Below are 23,552 nucleotides of genomic sequence, written 5' to 3'. Positions count from 1 at the left end.
AAAGCATATATAATTGTGTACCAAGATGAGATTAAGAGAGGACATGAAAGCAGTCTTCAACTACTTGAAAGGCTCCCATAAAAAAGATGGAGAAAAGTTGGTCTCGCTTGCCGGAGAACAGGACAAGAGGCAATGGGTTCAAACTACAGCATAGCAGATTTAGATTACATCTCAGGAAAAACTTCCTACTATAAGAACAGTAGAGCAATAGAACAGATTGCCAAGAGAGGTTGTGGAAGTTCCTTCACTGGAGGTTTTCAAAAGGAGGCTGGATAGTCATCTGTCTTGAATGGTTAGGCACAACAAATCCTGCATCTTGGCAGGTGTAAGACTAGATGACCCTTGTGGTCCCTTCTAATCTTATGATTCTAATGAGTTTGGTGGAGTTTGTAACAGAGAAGTGTGCCAGAAGAATTTGTCTGTCTTATCCAGGAAATATGTATGGTGGAGACTCTACCATAGAGAAAATTCAATGGGGGCTACACTAGAGAACTTCCAGTAAGCACTGACCTGCATCAGGAGTCAGCATTGAGCCTCTTTTTTGCCTACAGCCCTCATAGATATGATACATGAGAATATACAAAGGAAGCCACCTTGAAACATGCTGTTCAGGGAAGACTTAGTGATATGTGAAGAAGATTATGAGATCCTGCCAGCCAACCTGGAACAGTGGCAACATAGTTGTGTGCAGGCTGAACTTAGAGGGTATGTCTACACTGTACACTAAGCCCAAGCACTGACTCAAGTTAAAGCCCAAACCCCACTTCCATCCACACACACATCAGTCTGTCTCGGGTCTGTAAGCAATCAGGACCCAGGTCACAGGATCCTGCTAGGGGGTGGAGGGTCAGGGCCCAAGTTCTGCTGTAACTTAGGTCCAAACCCTGTCATTTTGCAGAGTGGATGCAAATCAAACTACAGGCCTGAGTCAGAAGGTCTGCATAATGCAGGATGACAGGTTTAACAGCAGGATGACAGGAGTAACAGCCGTGTTAGTCTGTATTCGCAAAAAGAAAAGGAATACTTGTGGCACCTTAGAGACTAACCAACTTATTTCAGCATAAGCTTTTGTGAGCTACAGCTCACTTCATCGGATGCATCGGATGTATGCATCCGATGAAGTGAGCTGTAGCTCACGAAAGCTTATGTTCAAATAAATTGGTTAGTCTCTAAGGTGCCACAAGTACTCCTTTTCATAATGCAGGAATTAGCACAGCTATGAGATATGGGTCCAGTAAATGTAAACCCAGGGTTACAATGCAGTGTGGACGTTCAAGCACAGGCTTGGAAACACTGAGCCCCCAAGCTTGAGTGTGCAGTGTAGACATACTGTCAGGAATCAGGACTTGAGCAGAGCCAGTCGGGAAGCAGGGTATGTTATTTCTGGTCTTGAATCCAAACCTGGAGGTCCCCAAACAGCTGCCACATCCTGGCCTCCACCTAATGGCTTCTGAAACCTGATGGGCTGGAAGCTACTAGGGTTATTGCCCCAGTCAAGCACCACCCATGGGAGCTCTGACTGGAGGATTGCCCAGCTCCACCGATTGGTCCAGCAATGCTATTTAAGTCAGGAGGAGGAACAGGAAGTTTGTCTGAGCAAAAAGGTGGTTTCCTTTTGTGGCTGCATTGATCCCTGCTTATGCCTGCCTCCTGCACCCAACCGTGTTCCGGCAATGCTCCTGGCTACTGCCTTGCCCCTGCCTTTGCTCCTGTTCCAATTATGCTCCTGCTCTGTGCTTGATTCTTGCTTCTCCTCCTGCCCTTACACCTCGCCTTCAATCCTCAGTGACCAGTCCTGGCTCTGACCCCAGTCCATGACTTCTGTCCCTGACTCCAGCTTGACCCTTGGCTCTGCCATTTGGCATCTGACCTTAGCTCTGACCCTCAGCTTGCTGAATGCCTGCTCCTCCCACTAGACTTGACTCCAGCTCTGAATACTAGGGCAGACTACCTATATCTCGGTCCCTAACACAGGGTCAGTCTCTGGGCAACCTGATGAGTGTAGCTGGCCTGTAGTAGGCTGCTTGCTTGGTTGGAAGGGTCAGCAGACTGGCTTTTGATCCCAGCAGCAGCAGTGCCTCCAGTTTGACAGTGAACCATTGAGTACAGTTTTTCAACCAGCTATGTACCCACTTTATAGCAAGTTCGCTTATGAGACTATCAAGTGGGCTATGTCAAAAGCCTTACTAAAATCAAGATATATCATGCCATGAGCTTCTCCCCCCTCCCGCTTCCACCCTCCCCCCCCACTAGGCCAGTAACCCTGTCAAAGAAGGATATTAGGTTGGTTTGGCATGATTTGTTCTTGACAAATCCATGTTGGCTATTCCTTATCATCCTGTTATCCTTCAGGTGCTTACAAATGGATTGTTTAATAATTTGTTCCAGTACATTTCCAGGTATCGAAGAGAGGCTAGTCTATAATTCCCTGTGTCCTTTGTTCCCCCCCTTTTTTAAAGATAAATACTATGTTTGCCCTTCTCCAGTCCTCTGGGACTTCACCCATCCTCCATGAATTCTCATGATGATATACAATGAGGGGGTTGTTTAAGACCCTAGATTAATTAGATGGATATTGGACCAAATTCTGCACTCCAGCAATCTGGAGTAACTCCATCAATTTCAATACATTCACTCGGGTGCAAATCAGCTCAGAATTTCACCCAGTATATGCTTGAAAGGCCAGCCTTTGCAGGGAGAAAATAATTCACCTCTAAATTCGCACCCAGTCCTTGGCTGTCAGGCAAAACTCTCAGCAAAGTAGGCAACTGGTCCTAAATGTGGTGGTGGCTTTTGCAGCATGGACAGGTGCTCCCTAGGAATTGGACTGAATCTACCTATTGGTTTAACATAGGCCCATGATCTCCTCTCCAGCAGTGTTGAGCTTCAGCGATACAGAAGTGACTCACTAGTCCAAATTCAAACCAATGACGCTAAAGGAAAAGTTTCACATCCCATAACCAATCCCCTGTCCCATCTAGTACCCATTAATGATAAAAACTAATACATATTTTCCCTTTGTTACTGGTTTATTAACCTCTTCATTGCTGATTTTTTTTTTCAGGAATGGACGGGGACAGGGGGTTATTATGCCATCAAATCCCACATCTTAATACAGTTGAATCTATTTTTTAACTATCGCTACATTGATCAGCCTTGCTCCCTAATCGCTCAGCTCATGATTCATTTCCCTGCTTGCTCACTGTGATTTTTTTTTTTCATTGTAAATTAATGCTTGTGAAATGCCCTGGATTGAGAGCCCTGGACACTGTAGTCCACTTGTTAATCATTGAACAGTACATTGTGGACACCAGAAGTAGTAGCTTCCCCACCCATTCCTACCAGTCAGTCTCGGCATTGATCTGCACGTTCAGTCCTCTGGCCTCTCGACTGCTACTACCAGCAAAGATGTTTCTGTGCTGGTGGCTTTTGAAAAGTGGATGTTTATTCACACAGAACTGGACCAGCAACACTAAAGAGCCAACCTTGGATCTTTACTGACCTGGGCTGATATTGAACCAGTCACCTAGGAGTGAAAGGCTCCAGAGTCGAATATTCTAAATTTAGTTCTAACGTTTGAGATTTCAGATTTATATTTACACATAAATCATATCTAAAACAGATGTAGGAAAGAACCCTCCCAAAACCCCAACTTTTCCACAAACCATTGAGGCTGTAAAGACCATAAGGGCACTCTGTTTATTCTGCTCATTATCACTGTTTGTTCTGTAGTGTAGCAACTAGTGCATTAAGACTGTAAACTGAGATGCTGCTATCTGTGAATCATAGTCTAATTTTGGTTAAACCTCACAAACACCTATAGCACTAAATAAGTGATTGAAAATAAGATAGTGTAGACGCTTCATCCTTACTGACTTAATACTATATGTGCCTTAGTTAACATTGGGAAGTTTCAGATTTTGATCAATACTTTCACTAACTCTGTAGCAGAGGGTTGGGGTGGATAGGGATTTTGTGGCATGAAGATTAATCTTTTAATTTACATTAGTCCTGGGAGCTACCGCACCTTCCATTCCACGGAGTGAATTTCTCTTTAGTTTCAAAATAATGTGTGAAACTCCTTTCTGCAGAAACGGTACCCTTAGTAAGTTTAAGGATGTCTGATTTTTTTCTCCTCTAACATGAGGATTTAAAAGCAGTGGGGGAAAGGCGTTAGACCTATCACCGCATTTCTAACAGACATCCTGCTATGGCATTTAATGAAAACAGAAATAGCATGCCTATGATAGGTTAATAAATCCTACTTAATGCATGCTTTAAAACACTATGAAACAGCCTTAGCAGAGCTTCAGATAACTAATTTCAAGCATGGCTGTCTAGTGTGCCTGTCATTCCTATTGTCCTTCCAAACTATTTCAGACATTTTGAGCAGGGAGTCTTAAGCTATGAGTTAGCAGGGGTTGTGACATTAATGGTCCAAAAAGGCTCAAGCACCAGGAGGTAAGGATGACAGCCTTTAACAACTGGTGGCAGTTTGGAGGATTCCACTGGATCTCTGTTTGCTAATAATTAGGCTTTGCTCCTGAGGAAGATGTGACAACTACCAGAGGTAGGATTTGCATGTAAAACAAAGGAGTCTGTTGCTGTTTGAGGCTTATTGTTTATGCTTTGCTCTGTGGGTTTCCAAATGCAGCCAGGTGCACAGCGAGAAGCAGTAAGCAGAGAGGGGGTGGGGATGGGGGTAAGGGAAGCCAGGCTGCTTATAATAAAAATACCGTTGGTAGAACTATGTTTTATGGCAGAAATGCCTTGAGGACAAACTGGTTCGAATCTCATAGTCTGCTGAGTGTGCATTCCACGTTGCTTTTCCCATGGAGTACGATGCATAGAGGTCATGAAGAAAACACTTTACCTCTTATCTACCATGCCAGCTAGGTTGTTTCTAAGGTTGGGTTGGGAGTTGGGGGGGGGGTCCTAAAATAGGAGGGAGAAGATGTGACAGACTTGAAACCTGTTAGATGAGGAATATATGCTATTAACATGTAAAATGTGCCTTGAATGTCCCTGCTGTCATGTGAAAAGGGGAAGTGGAGCATTAAGGGGTGATTTCCCTGATTCAGAACTATTTAAAATACAACCTATTGCCATGGACAGCATAATGTGTCCATCCATTTTGCATAATGAAAGCCTCAGCTGCACTGTTTACATTTAATTGTTTTGCTAGACAAGAACTCTGGTTTCAGACAGGAAAGGTTCTCTGCCTCTTCCCGCCCCCACCCCGCAAGGGTTGTAGCTAGAGATGTAAACGATATTTAGTTAGTTAGATGTTGAATGATTTGGGAGGGGGCAGTGGGGGACATTCAAAATAAGCAACATCAAAAGAAATATTCTCCTTCAAAGGGCTTTTTTATCTTTTAGAGAGAGAGAGAGAGAGTCCAGAGGAATATGAGGTGCTATGCAAAGTTATAAGCCTTTTACACTTCATTATGTGCTTGGTTTAGCATAACTAGACAGGGAAATGTCAGAAAATCACAGGCTGGGATTTTTGAGGCAAAACAAGGCAATGTGGATTATGCATCTTCCTTGTCTGGAGACAGGTTCCAAGTTTGGGTATTTGTCATTGTATATGACCCTCACCAAGATAAGTAGCAGGAACTTAATGAATGAATGAATACCTTATGTACATGCATATGCAGCATCATTATCATTGGACCTTTCAGTGTCTTTGATCTGAAGATATTGCTTCCTATTTTGATAAATTACTCTTGCCGATGCATTAAAGTTTCATATCCAGACAATAATGCAGAGACTTTGGGATGAGCAGTAGTTAGTGACAAGAGATATTCTGTTTGTGGAAATGCTTCTCAAGGGGCTTTTAAAAAATGCACTTAAAGGAACGGAGAGTCACATTTTGCAGTGAAAGGTACAGTACCACTTGCTCTGCTAAATAATAAAATTAGGGTTAGGATACTGCCTTAAATCTACTGTAATGTGGTTGTCGTTGGATGTACTTTACAGTCCTGTTGTCAAAAGTTCACAACTCAGAGAACTGTTTGTTTTCATGAAATCTTCATTACGAGAAAAAGTTCAGTGTATCAGGAACTTACCAAAAAAATTTGCTTTCAGTCATCATATCAAATGTTTCCTTTAAGGAGAATTTCATTACATTAGAGTACATTATAAGTGGGTCATGATGCAATTCATTTGATAGTGATTTTCAGGTGACATTTTAATGACAAAAGTATTAAACTTGTTTGGTGACAGTAAATGCCGTCTTTGCTAAGGAGATGCAAGAGTAGGTCTAGCCTAGTAAGAATTCCATTTCTCTATATCTGTATCATCTTTTATGAAATATAAATCATAAATATTTGGCATCTGAAGTAAATAGGCAACATTTTCAGCTAAATGTTTTGCTTTTAAGTTACAAATTGGGCAAAGGATTATTTTTACTTGCGTCATGGATAGCAGTCAGAAAATAAGAATAATAGGGGAAACTTTCTCCTGAAAAACATTTTCTAGGGTTTTCTGATAGGCATCAAAGGCCTCATTCATAGATGAGAAATGCCACATAAATTTTAGGGATGGGCAGATATTTATGGAAATAAAGTGTTTGGGGGGGGTTTCCCCTCCTCGAACCTAACCAGACCTCTTGGCAAGATTCAGAAATGTTCAGTTAACTTTATTTCCAATTTTGCTTTGTGCACTTTGTGGGGAAGGATGGTTGAGTGCTTAGGACACTGTCTCAGGAGTTGGGAGACCTGCATTCAATTCCCTACCCCATCACAGCCTTTCTGTGGGAGCTTGGGCTGTAAAATGGGGATAATATCACATTAGCATGGGGCACGGGTCACTTGCTGGAGGATTCTCTGCATCTTGAAGTCTTTAAACCATGATTTGAGGACTTCAATAGCTCAGATATAGGTGAGAAGTTTATTGCAGGAGTGGGTGGGTGAGATTCTGTGGCCTGCATTTTGCAGGAGGTCAGACTAGATGATTATAATGGTCCCTTCTGACCTTAATATCTATGAGTCTATGAATCCCTATCTCACAGGAGGATAAATACACTAAAAGATTGTGAGGGGATCAGATACTGTGGTGCTGGGGGGCCATGCAAGTGCCCAATATTTGAGATTTGAGAAAACAAAAAGAAAAAGAAAACACTGTACAAATGGCGGTTCATATTCTCAGCCTCCCCTCCCCATCATCATTAAAATATAGCTTATTTTTAGGTAAATGACATCACACAACTCTACTTCACAACTTGTCTGAAAACTGAATAATGTATTTAATTAATTTCACCTGCTTTTCTTTTCCTGAGATGTCTACACAAAGATAATCACATCAGGTTCATATGAAGGTTCATGGGAAAATTGTTTAATTCTTGCAGCTCTATTAAAATTAATTTTCAGCATCATACATTGTACAGAATGCTTTCTTCGGCCACATGTGCCAAGTCCCCACCCTCCCTCTGTTCAGTCCCTTTTATAAATTCAGGAGGCCCACAAGAAGTGTGTGTATGTGTAACTGAAACAAAAAACACACTGTCATCTCCATTGCTATATTTCGCCTTGCATCCCATCTTCTTTGTGTCTATCTTGTACATTGGAAGAAGAAAAGCTTGGGGCTGGGAGAGGAGCATCTGGGGAGGAGATTGGAAGAACATCATCACCACAATATAGAGGAGGCTGTGAGGGAGGACAGCAACAGTGGTAAGGAGAAGGGGTAGAGGAGGTAACAATAAAGGGAGCTGGGAGGAAATGCATGGATTGGGGATGTGGATCAATTATGGATATTCAATAAAAGACCTGGACAGTTCTGAATTATGGATCAATATTCTAACTTGAAGTTCTGGTGATATTGGAGATTTTCCCTGATGATTTATGTTATCACCACACCCTGTCAATGGAAATAGAGCTCCATAATTCACAATTTCCCAGCCCTGTTCTTTATTCTCTATGTAATACATGGACACGTTTTAAGTACAGTGCAAGCCAGGGGTGTTATAAGCCTCAGCCCTCATAATCCGTGGGAGGAACCTTGTACCTGGGAAATATGAAAATCTTGTGACAGTAATATACTAAAAGAAAAAAGGAACACTGGCGTGTGGTTAAAAGGCAGTGAGAAATGAGTTTGTGTAAGAACTTCTGTCAAGTGGCTTCTCTCCTGGAAAAAAAATTCAGCTGTCAAAATGTCAAGCTGTTTTGACTTTGTGACAAATGAGGAAAAGAAGTTTATAAAACAGGAGGCCAGGAATATATTTGACTTTGATTTACATTTGCTCTATGCTTATACCAAGTTGGAGGAAAACTTAAATCTCATAGAGACTGGATTTTATTTTCCAACCCACCTTCTGCTCAGGGTAAAATAAAAATCAAGGATTCAGTGAATTAACAGGATTCTTGTAGCTATACAAACCAGCAATGCTGTGCTGTCAGTTGATAGACCCTTCAAGATAAAAGATCCATCAACCCTTTTGATGGAGTTTGGATCTAGTCATTCATAGATGCCCCATATTTGTCCGATGGATGCCAAAGATGTCAAAGATCAGTGCAATAAATAGGCTTCAAGGTGCCATGATGGCAGTTGCCCAGTTTGCGCACACACACTTTCAGGAGATTGTACAATCAGTCGTTGTGTGAGCATATTTTGCCAGTGCATTCATTGTGCTGAACCTTTATATATTGTATTGGGAGAGTGTAAAAAAAAAAAAAAAACCCTAGAAGAATTAGCAGAACTGAAAAAAACAGAGGATGTGACTAGAAAAATGACTGAATCATTTTAAGTGGGTATGAAATTCTGGATCCAAACTCCCCTTTTATTAAAGTTCAGATCCTATTGGCCCGGTTTTTTTCAAATACAACCGTCAGGTTCTCAATGTAAAGCTCTCCCCATAGACCAATATTTAAATTATGAATAATCTAGTTGGACACCAATACTGGTTGTACCACGTGGGGTAATTTTGCGTGGACCATTTTGGCTTTACAAAAAAAAACTTTTAGTAATTTTGTTTTAAACTGGAAAATACAAAAACGGTCAAACTGACTCAACTATCTCACACTGTCTGCTGCAGGGATAGGCCATCTGGTCAGTGCTTGGCTACTTCTGGTGCCTGGGGTAGTGCAGAGACTTACAGAGCTGAGCACCCACCATCAAACTCAGCACAAACACCCAGGAGCATTTTGGAGCTGCCGCGCCTTCTTTTGCCTAGACGGGGGGCCACAGCAAAGTTCTTAAAATGCTTGAGGATCTGGGACCTGTTTATTAATTAAGGGTTTATTTCTCTGCAAGAAGAGAGTATCCTTCCAAAGCTCCACGAGTCCTCAACAACCTTTGAAAACTATACTAATCAGTTGCTCCAAGATCAATTAAGCCAGCAAGAACTCAGAGAATAGCAAAAGTCAGTTAGCCCAACCTTCCCTCCAAATCCCCACCTTAGTATTGCACCTCAGCTACCCGTTACTCATCTCCTTATGAGCAAGGGAGAAAAGCTGGGCTCTGCAGAGCAATGTGAAGGTTGGCAGACAACTTCTGTTACAGACAAAGAAGGGAGGTGAGTCCCAAAGGTGTGGGGAACTCACTCGTCCAAGATCAACATTCTAGAACGTCAAGACTATTGTAGTCCATTTCCAGTCACAAATGGATCCTTTGCTGACAATCCGTTCCTTTTATAGGTGCTGAGAACTCCTTACCAGCTAGGGTGGCTGGAACAAAATCACTCAGCCTGCAGAACACTTACTGCAATGTATATTTGGTTTCATCCCATCCTCACCAACCAGCAAACCATGTCCCACATGAGTGTAGGGACAGCCACTGCTGACCCCTGTTTCTTATCTGCAAGTGGAGCTGCGGCTTATAAATGTCACACCTCACATACACTAGATAGGCTCTAGAAATGAGCAAATAATGTTCCAGAGAGAGAACCTGGAAAAGACCAAATTGGGAATGGTGGGAAGACTGAGAATGTGCCTTTTGGGGCATATTCACTGCTGTCTCCAATTACTGTCTGGTGCTTAAATACCACAGCCTATGGTATAATCAAAGGCAGGAAGAAGAAAAAAATGTTACATGCTTTTTTGTGGGGGGGGGGTCTCTTTGTACACAGAAGAAAAGAGCCTTCTGTATCTGCTAGGTAATAGTTGTTCTTTCAGCTCAGATAATAGAGACCTGTGCTTTTGATGCTGAAGGTCCACAGTTCTGTCCCCTTGATGACCTGAGGATGCAGTTGAAATAATTCCATCCTGAAACTGGGAAAGCCTTGCTGAGCAACAGACATGAGCAAAGACAGAAAATATAGAAGTCAACAGAATGTCTGTGCTTTGGTTTTCAGTCATCTTGACCTATCTATTGATTGATAAAGCACTAACTTGAAAACTGCTTAAGTGGAAGAGCTATCTATCAGTGGTGACATCGTAGAGGAGAGTAGGAAACTGATGCTGTTGTGAAAATAGCCTCTGTACTGCACATTTGCACAGAAGGTGTAATGATATCTGTTGGGATTTACTAAGGATTGCTAATGTAGGAACGTAGCATTCCAGAAAAGGATACTGAATGAAAAGCATCAATGAAAACTAGGCAACTTTTCAATCCATTTAACAAAGCCCAGGCAGTTCCAGGCATGGGAGACAATCATTGAAACACTAAGCAAAGAAAATAAATCGCTATGGTTACAGATGAACTAACTTAAGAGTCAGCAAATAAAAAGGATAGGCCTGCTGATTTGTTGCAAACCCTGGTTAATAACACGTCTGGGCAGAGCACAGACTTCTGACAACTTTTTCCCTTTGTATTTGCTGCTTTATCTTGACATTCCACTCTTTCATATCTGTTGTTGATCTCCCAATAGTTAATCTTATCAGATCTATATTTTCCCCCGCCAAAGAGTGTCACTTGCACCTATCTGTCTTGTCATGGTATTTTTCAGGACGTCCATGACCAAATCAGGTCTTAATTAAGAAGATCCAATCATTTTGTATGAAGCTGATTTTGAAGAATTTTGTTACAGGTAAACAGCCTCAAAGAAATTGCTTTTATCTATTTTTGGTTTCTGCCTTAGACATTTCAAGTAGTTCAGTATAGTACTCCCCCACACATCCCCCATCCCACCACAACCAAAACCATCTACAGGCAGTCCTTTCTATAACTATTCCAATTTCATATAAGCAAAATGACTGAAAGCAATTAATTAAAACTTTTTGACTGGGAAGCACATGTGGCTGCTTCTATTCAATGAGAGCTCACAAAAGAACCCTGGTATTTGTGAGCAATGTATCTAATGTATTAGGTGTGAATAGGATTTCTTTTTCAGGTATGCATACCTTTGTGTTCTTCTGAGTGAATACTTTTATTAGTAGACATATTTAGAGTGTTCCAAGTCAAGCAGAGGAGATCTCACTCAGAAACTCAAACTTGATATGTGTGTGTCTCTCTTTTCTCTCTTGCTGAGAGTTTGATGGATTTAGAGTGATGGATTTAGCTGGAACCTGAACTGTCAAAAGCCCTCCAAAAACTTGCAAAGTTCTGTCTAAACATTAGAAGTCCTAATTCTGCTGTTTGATCACTTGACTTGAAGGAAAATCTCCATTAATTGACTTTAGCAGTATTAGTAACAGGGATATTTCATCAGGCATAACATTCTTCCTTTAAAAAGAAAAGGAGGACTTGTGGCACCTTAGAGACTAACCAATTTATTTGAGCATAAGCTTTCTTGAGCTACAGCTCACTTCATCGGATGCATTCCTGAAATCTCCCATTCTTCCTTTAGCACTGAATTAGCTGCTGTATACAAACAGGTTTCAGAGCAGCAACCGTGTTAGTCTGTATTCGCAAAAAGAAAAGGAGTACTTGTGGCACCTTAGAGACTAACAGATTTAAAACTAAATAAATTTGTTAGTCTCTAAGGTGCCACAAGTACTCCTTTTCTTTTTGTATATACAAACACAGGACTAAATTTAAGTCCCATTATAGGGGGCTTCCAATTTGGGACCAGTTCTAAAGAGTATGACAGAACTCCATTGACATCCATGAACTTGGATTGATCAAGGATGCTCAGTGGTACTTCACATGCATATAGACATATGTAAACTAAAACCCTGGATCCAAGCACCCTAAGCTTGAGGGTTGTTCGAAAAACAAACCTAGAACTAAATTTCGTAGATGTCATTTTGCTTTCTGATGGATGAAGCCAACATCGCTGAACTTTGGTGCTACAAAATTCAGATCTGGATCTCAATGTTGTGGCTTGTGCCCATCCCTAATATAATTCCAACTGACCCATATTAAGAATGCAAACTAGAACCAGGGACCATCATAACTAAAAGCAGAAGTTTTTTCACCTGCCAGCAATAGTACTGATAACCCTTTTACAGCTTCCAGCCATTAAACAGTTTCACTCTTTATCTGTCTATGGATTTTGAATTGCATCCATCTCTCTAACATCTACACACACTTCCCATGTGAATTACATCAACATAGCAAGATCCCTTGTGGACTTCATGGAGTCTTCTGCTCTTCTCCATTCCTTGCCTGGGAAATCATCCAACTCTTCATGGGCAGGTGGAGAAATAGATTTCTTAAACCCTCTTGCTCACTGGATGACTTGCAATTTCTTCAGCCTGCATTAAGATTTGTGATGTTTTCTTATATTTCTGAATATGCAGAATCTCTGTTCCAATTGGCTCTTTTTAAAAGTCAGTGTCTCTCTCTCACAAACACACACATACATATATCAACCCCCTGGTCACAGGGCAAATATCCAGATGGCACTTATGTACCATAATAATAGGCAAGAAATACCACTGCACAATTGAAAATTTCAGATTTTTTTGTTTTGTTTGATTAATGGAAATTGAGTGCAGCTAATTTCCCTATTCTCTTCTATGGAAAATCTGTCGGGGTTGAGTTAGAGAAAGTAACAATAGATACAGTTACATAGATAAAATATTGGAGAACATGTCCCCTATTGTCATGTTTTTTCTTTCCATTTAAAATAATGTCAAATTGATCCTCATTCCAGAAGTCAGAAAACTACTGTGTTACCTGTCTGTCTGTCTCCCTGTTAATGGGTTTTCCATAGTGCCCATCACCATAGCATCAAGCACAGTGTGTATATTCTGTAGTCTGGTTCTGTATATATTGTTGGTTACTATAATAAGGATAAAAACCTGCTCATCTTAATCATATGAATATCCCTTTGATAATAATCAAGCTAATTGCATCAGTAAGGCAAGCAGGATTTGGTTCTAAATCAGCTACCAAAAGGATCTAAGTGCTGATAGGTCATGAGTTCTTTTATTATTCTAGTCCTACACACACACAGTAGCCACTATTTTTATCCCAATAAAAGACATTAGTTGTCTCTTTTTGTTGTTGTTCTCCTGAAAAAATTAAAAAGAAAGCATGAGATTTTCAAAAGCACCTAAGTGAATTTGAATCACAAGCCACCTTTCACCTAGATGACTTTGGAGCACTGGTCCCACTGAATTTCACTTAAGTACATTTGCAAATCCTACTCAAAAAATAGGCACATAGGAATCTCGTCCCCATCCATTGGCTCATCTGGTCCAGTATCCTGTCTCTAACTGACCAGTACCAGATGATTCAGAAGAAAGTGCAAGAAAGGCTGTTGTGTAATTGTCCAGTGTGAGCTAAGGGAATTTTTTTCCTAACTCCCCAAGGGAGTGTTTGATTCATGCCTTCTGAAGCATGAGGGATTATATCCCTTAGTTTATCATGTCTAATATATGGATGTTCTCTTTAGCTATATACATTTGTATTTATTTATTTATTTTAAATCCCACTAAGCACTTGGCTTCCATCATATCCTGTGGCAATGAGTACCATGTGCTATGTAAAAAAGCATTGCCTTGAACAAGTTTACATGTGTTGCTTTTCAGTTTCACTGAATATTCTCTTGTACTATGACAGAGGGTAAATAGGGTGCCCAGTTTGCCTTCTCAATACTACTATTTTGTATTTCCCTGTCATATGCCTTCTTCTTTATCTCCTCTCTAACCAGTCCCAATCTTTTCAGTCCCTCCTCTAATGGAAGTCCCCCTTCACTCTCCTCCAATCATTTTTGTTATCCATCTCTGAACCCCTTTTATTTTTGCTATCGCCTTTTATGAGATTGAATTACCAGAAGTGAACACAGAATTCTAGGTACGGGCAGACAGTTGATTTACATAATATCATAATAATTGTTTTCTATTCCATCCTATGTCCTGACATTTTGATTGCTTTTGCATGTGCTGATGCGTGTTGAGCAGACATTTACATGGGGTTCCCCACAACTACACCCAGGTCTTGTTCCTGAGTTGTTACAATACAATCAGTTTAGAACCCAGGAATGTGTGTGAGTGGTTCAAATGATTTCTTCCAATAAACGTTACCTAACTTTTGTCAGTAATGGATTTCATCTGCCATCATGCTGCCCATTCACTAAACTTACTAGGTACTCTCAGAAGTTCCCCACAGTCTTCTCTAGTCTTGGCATACTTCAATAATTCTAATATCAAAATGTTTTTGGTATTAGAATTATTGAAGTATGCCAAGTATTCCTATAATTTGTATTCAAATATGGTGACCTAGTGAATTACACTGGAAGCCTCAGCAGTCTCCAAGATGTGTGTGAATGAATAAATATCACAGTCACATCTAACTGCATCTTTAATGATCTTTAGATTTCTTTTTACTGTGATGATTTCCATTTCTTACATGTCTGTCAAACAGTGTAACAACTAAGTATGCCTAGTTGTGCTAAATACTTTATTAAAGATAACCAGGCAATAAACTTTACTGCTTTAAAATACCCTATCTTGAATTCTACCATCAAATGTGAAACTGCCTTACCCTAAGAAGATCATATGTTAATGAATAGTGTCCTTCAGCTAAGAGGAGCAAACTGCTTTGAATAAAAACCACTGTGAGCCTTTGCCCAGCATTCAGAAAAATCAAACTCAAACACTTCTCCACAGCTCTGAAGTGTTAACTTTCTCTGGCTAAATTTCTCCTTTTGGCTGGTGGTGAGCAAAAGTATGAGATCACACGTTCTGGGTCAGCTACAATCTTGAAATGCTAGAAATAATAACAAAAAGAAAAGGAGTACTTGTGGCACCTTAGAGACGAACCAATTTATTTGAGCATGAGCTTTCGTGAGCTATAGCTCACTTCATCGGATGCTATAGCTCACGAAAGCTTATGCTCAAATAAATTGGTTCGTCTCTAAGGTGCCACAAGTACTCCTTTTCTTTTTGCGAATACAGACTAACACGGCTGCTACTCTGAAACCAGAAATAATAACACTTTTACTCTTCAGGGTTCCCTACCAACATTAACAGCCTTGTTTTTAAAGGGGCACTTGCAGCTCAAGTTGACTTTAGTGAGAGCTGGATTTGCACTCTGCAAATCATGCCATAAGTAGTTCATCTTCACAAGAGCCCCCTAATGCATTATTTTTATCATCCCCATTTTGCAGGTGAGAAATTTGAGATACAAAGACACTATGACCAATTATTTTTAAGTTCTATTCATTGAGAGTTCCTCAGTTTCCCAGATCAGTCACAAAATCCCATTTTTTAAAAAGTATCCACTAATTTTGGGTGCCTCCATTTTTTTAACTGAAGCATCCAAAATTGATGGACATTTTTTTAAATCACAGGTCTAAGTGACAGAGGGACTCAATTTCAGCCTACTAGACCATGCATATAGCTTGTCAAGTTTTGTGCAGCTTTGTGTGTGATGCAATAGCCCATTAATTACTTTGCATACTCTCCCCTAATTGGCACATATATGTATAAATTAACATCTATATTGCAGTAACAGCTAAAGACCTCAGCCAGGTTGGATCTCATTGTGCCAGACTCTGTACAAACCACAGACTTCAGTTTAAAAAAAAGTTGTGTGGATATAATGAAAGGCATTGGATTGACACCAGATTCCTCTCTCAAGGCTCCCCTGAGTCATGGGAGGCAGAATCTTATTCTTGCTCCCCTGAACATGCATGTAGACAAAGTCACAATCCCACTTTAGATTGACAGACTTGATTATATATTTGAAAGCAGGAATGTAACTCCACGTGAGTGTGTGTATGTATGTTTGCAGCTTACATTGTACATTATATTAGTAGTGTGTTGGAAACACCTAAGATGAGCAGAAGATACAATAGGGCAATAATTACCAGGCAGTATTTTATTAATAATTCTGCTGACAGCTCCAGAATTTCTTACAAAATAAAACAGAAATAGTAAGAGGAGATACCACTGGAGAGATCTGGCAGTGTGCAGTATATGAAACTGTAAAATCTGTAAATGAAATACTGTATGCGGTTATGAAAACAGTAACCTCTTAGCCATGTTTTTTTGGTCCTTTGCTCTAGGCAGGCTGTTGTTTAGTTTGCAGAGTCAAGTGCTTTGACCCAGCACCATGAATATCCTAAGAGTATGCTGGCCAATGAGCAATCTTTGTGTCTTTCGACAGCAGGTTGCATTGTATCCGCTGCATACGCACTGTCACACACATACTCTCTCTGGCTGCTTCAGCCTCCTGGAGGCTTTATCCATATTTCTAAACTGTTTAGAGTGAACAGCAGAAAGTGATGAAAGAGTAGGACAGTAGAAGCTCCAAATGAACTGACATATCAAGATACTGCAGGTTTATTTGTTAGCTATCTGATAACTTTTTTGTGTGATAACTAATATCCTAGAGGTAAACAGACCAATATTAATCTGGCTGGGTAACTGAAATGGTAGAGGAGGCAATTAGAGACCTTAGTGTTTCCTGGCTCCTTCTCTCTTTCTTTCTTTTGGGGTGGCAGAAGGATATGTTTACAGAGTCACTGGACTTAACTAGAGAGATTGTTACTTGCAGTTAGGATGCAGTGTATAATATTACAAATCCCAAGGTATGACATTTTCATTAATAAATATTCATGCTAACTACTGAAAAATCTTCACTCTCAAGTTGCTTGTGCCTTTCAGACCCTCAAATATATATTTCCCAGGGTAGATTTTTGTTCCCCCAGTATGCAAGATTAGATCTGATATTTCTAACCCTTACACAAGGATAGTTAGTCATTGCTGTTTATCAGAATAGCGTTCTTTTTCCTTTATAATCTGTCTTTTATTTTCCGACATGAGAAAACACTTACAAATTGTATCTGACAGCAGCTCACCAACGCCTGAGATTCAGATGCTTCCTGCTTCATGTTATCTTTTCTGACAAATCACATAGCTGGTGAAAGAAGCATTTCATCGTAAATTAATCCTATCAGTGTACGGTGACATTGTCCAAATGCCCACACCGTAAAGTAGTTCCATATTCCCCTCACTATCCATCCTCATGTTTAAAAATAATACCAGGGCACAAAGATTCATTATTTAAAAGGCAAGAAAAATAAACATTTTTAAAAAGTTTAAAATGTCAGAAACCAACTAAATGCAGAAAATTTAAAGGTAAAGCTGACATTCTCTTCGTCACCAATGAAAGCAGAGTTATGGCAGATTGTAGAGCCCATAACTGAGAGTAGGGCTCCAGTGAGTGAGGCACTGTGCAAACACAGAGTAAGAGACCGTCCCTGCTCAGAAAGATTCACAGACAAAGCTTGGGAGAAAGGAAATGCTGTTATCCTTATTTGTATTTGTATGCGTACATATGTGTTGAGGCAGTAAGGACTAGCTGATAAAGTACTGGATTAGGAATCAGGTGAGTTGGGTTGTATTCCTTGTTCTGCTACTGCCCTGCTCTGTGACCTTGAGCAAGTCACTTTGTGCCTCTGTTTCCATCTGTAAAATGGGGATAATGATACTTACTTTCCTGTTCAAGGTGCTTTGAGATTTCCGAGTGAAAAGTGCTATGTGAAAATTAAGTATTATTATATTCTGTACATCCACCCTAGTTCAAGGACTCTGCACTGTAAAAGCTTGTAACTGTCAATTGGGCTACTGCAGTGGTTCTCGACCAGGGGTACGTGTGCCCCTGGGGGTACTCAGTGGTCTTCCAGGGGATACATCAACCCATCTAGATATTCGCCTGGTTTTACAACAGGCAACATAAAAAGCACTAGCAAAGTCAGTACAAACTAAAATTTCATACAGACAATGACTTGTTTATACTGCTCTATATACTATACATGGAAATGTAATTACAATATTTATATTTCGATTGATTTATTTTATAGTTATATGGTAAAATGAGAAAGTCAGCAATTTTTCAGTAATAATGTGCTGTGACACTTTTGTATTTTTAAATCTGATTTGTAAGCAAGTAGTTTTTAAGTGAGGTTAAACTTGAGGTACACAAGACAAGTCAGACTCCTGAAAGAGGTACAGTAGTCTTGAGAACCACTGGGCTATTGTATCTGGGCAAAAACAACAACCTTTAATTAAAAAGAATAAAGATGGCACAGATTCACTCCACAGAGGCAGTAACCTGACTGCTCATTCATGCCGTGCCATGCAGTACTTTAAAGGGGGGGAAAAAACAAGCCCTCACCTGATCTTTCCTGCTTTCATTTCAGTGTTGGGCATCTTGGCAGCAGCTGCCTGGTGCCAGTGAAGCCTGACTGAGATTTCCACCCACCGCTGAGCTAGTCAGCACAGCAGCAGTTTGGATTCAGTGCATGGCTCTTGTTCTGCCTGTTTGCTTTGAAGCCCAGGTGTGAGGTGATCAACACTGTGTTCCAAACTCATCTGAGTGCATTCTCTCGTGCCCTGGACACTATATTTTATTCCTCACGGTTGGGGCAGGGGCTATTATTAGAATATATTTGCAGACATTATGAAGCACCAAGGTGGTGTAAATACTGTCTCCTTTCCTGCTATCCAAGCAATGCTTTTTGTTGTTGTCTTTGTTTTATGTTTAATGATATATTTAAAGCACTAGCTCAGAGGTCAATTGCTATGGGAACTAGCCAAGGGGGGCGGGAGTTCTCCTTCTGGAGCCTCATCCAGCTGGTGATATAAACATGACCAGGCTCAGTAAACTCTCCTTTAATTCCTCCCTTTAATTCTCTACCCCAGTGTGGCCGTTCTGCACAAACCGAATCACGGAATACAAGGAAGGTTAAATAAGTCTGCCCCAAGGTGCTCTTCGCTGATGTGCTAATCAGTTCTATATGATTCTGCCATCATAATTACTCAACAGTTCAAGAGCTAGTGAGATAGATAGATAGAGCTGTTCATCGGAGCTGCAAGTAATGCTCGCAGTGCTTCCACTGCATTGTGCTTCCAGGTTGTCAGCCTGAAGGAAACCATGGTACTGCTAGAATCAGACCCTTGCCAGCTGCCTGCCAGCATGGGATTGTTCCTGGCTTTGTCCGGTCTGGTTGTAAATGACTTACAGCAGGGGTCCCACCATTTGTCTTGGAAACAGATGTCGCTATTAGGGGGCCATGTCAGATATTCAGATGGAATTATCCTTCACTCAGTTTCATCCCATTTTTCCTCATTATGTCCCTTCCCCAGACCACCCTAAGCAGTTGCTCTCACTTTTTGGCATTTACTCTCCTCAAATATTTGAAGATGGTTATCCCATCCCCCACGGCGGTCAATTCAAGCTGAATACATTTCGTTGTTTTCATCTTTCTTTACAACTTGGCCTCACAAGCTGTCATCCATCTTTGTTGCTCTTCTCTGAACCCCCTCCAATTTGTACAAATGTCTGTCGGAATCTGAAATGTAGTGTCACCAATTCCCTGTACTGTGAAGGGATGTCTCTACATATGCAGCCCCAAATTCTGTACTCACAGTCAAGACCAAGAACTGTGGAACATATCATAACCTTCTAAAGAGCTTGCACCAAATGCTGTACATGGAGGGAGGAGGCTCTGAATAGTATGAGACTATCTAGGCTCTTCAGATTTCCTTCGGGACAATTTCCGCCAAAGTTTTAAAGAAGTGTGGTGAGTCCAGCCATGACTCAGAACTCTAAGAGCTGTAAGCCTGTGGTGGAAGCAAGTTCTAGAGTTGGCCACTACCTATCACAATATTGTCTCCTTGTACTCTCTCATATATCTATATCCATCTCTTGTCTTAGATTGTAAGCTCCTTGGGGCAGGGACCATCTTTGTGTTCGCTCTCTGCACAGTCCCCAGCACAGTGGCTTCCTGGTCAATGACTAGAGCTCCAAGGTGCTACAGTAAGATAATAATAATAAATAATGTTTGGGCAATTTTGAAAGCTTTGCATTTTCAAGGAAAAATAGGGGGGAAACCAGTGAAATGTTTGTCAATTTTTGACCTTTTTGACAAGCTCTAGAAATGACTAACACCAGTCAGGCAACTCCAGTGGATTTACTACGGATTTATACTGACATAACTGACAAATTTGACCACTGGCTCTCCCTCGCTGGTTTCCAAATATTGTGGGCTTTGTTCCCCAAAAGCTCTGTGTGTGGCTGGCTAGCTAGCAATGTAAAATCAAGCACTCTTACACGCTTAATTTGGACAGATTTTTGCACGGCAGGGTCCCACATGAAGTCCAATTACACAGGACAGACTGCAGGATCATGGCTGTACCAGTATATTCCTTAACTGTATCCCTGTTGATGTATTGTGTAAACAATACAGCCTATCAACTACTGTTTGCAGGAGTAACAGCAGGAAGATTCCAGTGAGAAATGTAAGCCTATACTTAACTTTAAGCATGTAAGCAGTCCCATTGAAGTCAATGGAACTAGTCATGTATTTGAAATTAAGTTCCATGTCTGAATGAATCTCTGGGTTGGGGCCCCACTTAGGAGTGTAGCGCTGGCAGGATGGGTTAGTTCCCCTGAGTATATGCCTAGGGTTTCAGGCAGGATTGTACTTGGGCAAGTAGCCTGTCCTGCCACCTGAGCAGTCCCAGGTACACTGTTATTTTTAGTGTGCGAGCTGAGTCAGGGTCTACCTGTGCCAGCTATTCCACGTCCAGCTCCAGTGTAGACATACCCTTAGGTCATCTTGTCCATCCCCTTGTGGGTACCGAATTTAATCCCAAGAGTACATTTTCTCTTGCTTTTAAGCAACTCATTGCAGAGTAGGGAGGTTCAAGTTGCAGTGGGGGAGGTTTAGATTGGATATTAGGAAAAACTTTTTCACTAAGAGGGTGGTGAAACACTGGAATGCGTTACCTAGGGAGGTGGTAGAATCTCCTTCCTTAGAGGTTTTTAAGGTCAGGCTTGACAAAGTCCTGGCTGGGATGATTTAACTGGGAATTGGTCCTGCTTCGAGCAGGGGGTTGGACTAGATGACCTTCAGGGGTCCCTTCCAACCCTGATATTCTATGGTTCTATGATTCTAGGGTCCCATTAGAGGAAAGTCTGCAGCATAATTAAAAACCATTTAATTGTCCTTCTTCCTATTCCCCTTTGATCTCATCTTGCTGGGAGAAATGTAGTTGTTAGCCTCACTTTGTCACTGTATTAATTTCTTCCACTGACTTTAAGGACGTTATCACTTGGTGTAGCCTTTGACTTTGGGCATGATTTAAAAACATCATCTTGGCAACTTTATTATCTTCCTTGCAATATTTCACAGATATTGCCCTCCCAACCAGGTCCTGGTTGTATTGATATTTTAACTAGCTCCTGGTTGGCAGGACAATAGCTGTAAAATATTGCCAGTGAGATAAGACTGTATTAATGTAACTGATAAATGATGGGCCTTAATGTTTAGCTAGTTGTTTTCTTTAGACAGGGCCATATGATGTTTGTTGTTCATGGGCCATTCACTTCCACTAGATAGAGTAAGATGGAAAGTATTCCTAAATGCATTAAATAAATCTTATGGAGAGTAGCTGAGTAACAGCTTCCTACCTAACTAAAGTTTTTCAAGTTCTTCCTTGAATTATCTAGTTTGCCAGAAGTGAGTGAATGCTTCTGAGTGTCTGTGATAACTGATAATACACTCTGGAGTCATTTCAGGTTTATCATGTAAATCTCTGAGTACTTTTAAGATGCATATTACTTTCTTGATAAACTGTGATGGCTCCTTTGGAGACATTAATACGAATTAGGGCACATACTGTGTGTGGTAGAAAGCATTAAGAAAAATATTATACATGCAGAGTAATCGGCTTTTTAAAAATATGAATACTATGGCTTTAATTTCATCTTCCAAACATCCTCAGTGATCAGATTACCTTTGTATATTAATCATTTGCCAAATTTCATTTTCTCTAATAAAAAAGGGTTTTGAGTTACACAACCGGGTGGTGGGGGGTATCAGCAATTGACGAGCTTGTTTTTTTCCTCCTTCATTTATACAAGTTTAAAATTCCCAAACTAATTTACTAAAAACTATTTGAAATATCAAAAAATGCTGCATTTGAGCAGAGACCTACTAGGCATGTGATGAGCTGACTGGCGCATATTATGCAAAACATGCTCATCTTACTGTTTATCTCATCTTCCATGCCCTCCCACATTTTGTGTCTTCTACCTGTTGTATAGGTTTCAGAGTAACAGCCGTGTTAGTCTGTATTCACAAAAAGAAAAGGAGTACTGTGGCACCTTAAAGACTAACCAATTTATTTGAGCATAAGCTTTCGTGAGCTACAGCTCACTTCATCGGATGCATACTGTGGAAAATACAAAAGATGTTTTTATACACGCAAACCATGAAAAATGGGTGTTTATCATTACAAAAGGTTTTCTCTCCCCCCACACCCTACTCTCCTGCTGGTAATAGCTTATCTAAAGTGATCACTCTCTTTACAATGAGTGATCACTTTAGATAAGCTATTACCAACAGGAGAGTGGGTTTGTTGCGGGGGAGGGGGGAGAAAACCTGGATTTGTGCTGGAAATGGCCCACCTTGATTATCATACACATTGTAAGGAGAGTGATCACTTTAGATAAGCTATTACCAGCAGGAGAGTGGGGGGGGGGGGAGAAAACATTTTGTAGTGATAAACACCCATTTTTTCATGGTTTGCGTGTATAAAAACATCTTTTGTATTTTCCACAGTATGCATCTGATGAAGTGAGCTGTAGCTCACGAAAGCATATGCTCAGATAAATTGGTTAGTCTCTAAGGTGCCACAAGTCCTCCTTTTCTTTTTGCGGATACAGACGAACGCGGCTGCTACTCTGAAATATGTTCATACTGACATGGTTCCTCAGGATTTCATCCATTGTGCTTTCCACTAGAAGGATCTCCAAGCACCTCACAAACTGATTTACAAACTATATGCCACGTATATAGGAATCAGTTCGGCCATTACTAACACGTAGTCACCTCTAGCACGAAAGGAAGCAGCTGTTGAAGAATGGCCCCTGAGCCTTAGGACAGTGTGTGAAGAATACCACTGAAACGAAAGGCAAATTTTCAGTAGGCAGAATGGATTTACCCAATTGAGCCCACCTTTATTGTTGCCCAACTGCCATAAGATTTTCAGGTTTCAGAGTAACAGCTGTGTTAGTCTGTATTCACAAAAAGAAAAGGAGTACTTGTGGCACCTTAAAGACTAACCAATTTATTTGAGCATAAGCTTTCATGAGCTACAGCTCACTTCATCGGATGCATCCGATGAGGTGCCACAAGTACTCCTTTTCTTTTTATAAGATTTTCAATCATTACAAGTCAGCGGGGATTGTGTTTTGATATCTCTTCCGAAAAA

This window comes from Eretmochelys imbricata, chromosome 9, assembly GCF_965152235.1.
Source record: "Eretmochelys imbricata isolate rEreImb1 chromosome 9, rEreImb1.hap1, whole genome shotgun sequence".
NCBI classification, from domain to species: Eukaryota; Metazoa; Chordata; order Testudines; family Cheloniidae; genus Eretmochelys; species Eretmochelys imbricata.
The sequence above is the reverse complement of the archived record's forward strand: the minus strand, read 5'-3'. Positions refer to the sequence as shown.